Here is a 1770-nt window from a genome sequence, read left to right on the forward strand (position 1 = left end):
AAAAAAAAAAAATGTAGGGACTGGAGAGATAGCTCCACTAGTTAAGAGCACTCACTGCACTTCCAGAAGACCAGGGTTCAATTCCCAGCACACACATGGCAGCTCACGATGTCTGTAACTCCAGGATCCAACACCCTCACACAGACACACAGGCAGGCAAAACGCCAATGCATATGAAAATAAAAATAAATAATTATGAAAATTACTTTGCTTTTGTTATTACCATCATTACCAACACCATCATTTTATGTGCCTGACTGTTTTGCCTGCATGTGTGTCTGTGCACCTCCTGCATTCCAGAAGAGGATGTCCCAGGTGTTGGATCCCCAGAAGTTAGAATTAAAGACCATTGTGGCCACCATGTGGTGCTGGGAATCAAACCCAGATCCTTTAGAAGAGCAGTCACCTGCTGATCCATCTCTCCACCCGTTTTTTGTTTTTGTTTTTCTGTTTGTTTGTTTGTTTGTTGTGCTTTGAAATGTTTTTAGATAGGATCTTCTTATGTAGCCCAGGCTGGCCCTCATTCAAACTCCTCCTACTTCAGTCTCCAGAGTGCTAGGATTGTACAAATGCACCACCATATCCTTCAGATTTTTTTTTTCTCAAAACAGCGTTTCTCTGTGTAGCCCTGGCTGTCCCAGAACTCACTCTATAAACCAGGCTGACTTCAAACTCAGAGATTCACCTGCCTCTGCTTCCCCAGTGCTGGGATTTCTATTTCTTTCTCCTGGCAGAAGCCCAAAGCCACTATTTTCCTCAAGAGCTGTGAAGAAGCAGGGGCTGAATCACCATTGTGGCTGAGGAGGGAACATACCCAGCTAGAATTGGACTGACAGAGAATTTCCCTGTTTTTCTCAGGTGGATCCTTCTGGAAGAAACTTAACAACTCTACAGTGGGAAACTTGGCAGCAAAGCTTTGCAAATGCTGTGCATGACAGCATCGTTTGTCATAGCCCAGAACTGGAAAACACCTCAACATCCCTGTCTAGGGTTTTATAGTTGAGGAAGGTTTTAATTAGAATATGGTTGATATATATGCACAGTAATGAACTTCCTTCAAGACCTTCGGTAAGGCTGGATGGGGCGGCACAGGCCTGGGATCCCAGCACTTGGGTGGTGGGGGGATGGGGAATTCAAAGTCATCCTCACCTGCATAGCCCAGGTAAAGGTGGGAAAAAGGAACCAACTCAAACATGCCTCGCTGACTTTGGCCTTGCTTTGGTCCAGTGCTTCCTCACGATGCTGGAATGGAATGGTAATGTATATTTTGCGCCATTGTATGTTGGAAGTGTGTGATTTGCTCTTTGACTTTGATGTTACAGGGGGGTTGTGGTTAAGAGATGGTCTTGAGGGGCTGGAGAGATGGCTCAGTGGGTAAGAGCTTTGACTGCTCTTATGAAGGTCTTGAGTTCAAATCCCAGCAACCACATGGTGGCTCGCAAGCACCCATAATGAGATCTGACGTGCTCTTCTGATGTGTCTGAAGTCAGCTACAGTGTACTTACGAATAATAATAAATACATAAATCTTTGGGCCCGAACAAGCAGCCACTGAGCGAGTGGGGCCAACCAGGGTGAGTGGGGTTGACCGGAGTGAGTAGAGATCCTAAAAGTTCAATTCCCAACAACCACATGAAGGCTCACAACCATCTGTACAGCTACAGTGTACTCAGTATATAAAATAAATAAATAAATCTGAGAGAGAGAGAGAGAGAGAGAGAGAGAGAGCCTTGAGTCTCAGAAAAGATTTGGACTTTAACCATAAACGATT

Source organism: Mus pahari, chromosome 20 (genome assembly GCF_900095145.1).
Source record: "Mus pahari chromosome 20, PAHARI_EIJ_v1.1, whole genome shotgun sequence".
Lineage (NCBI taxonomy): Eukaryota > Metazoa > Chordata > Mammalia > Rodentia > Muridae > Mus > Mus pahari.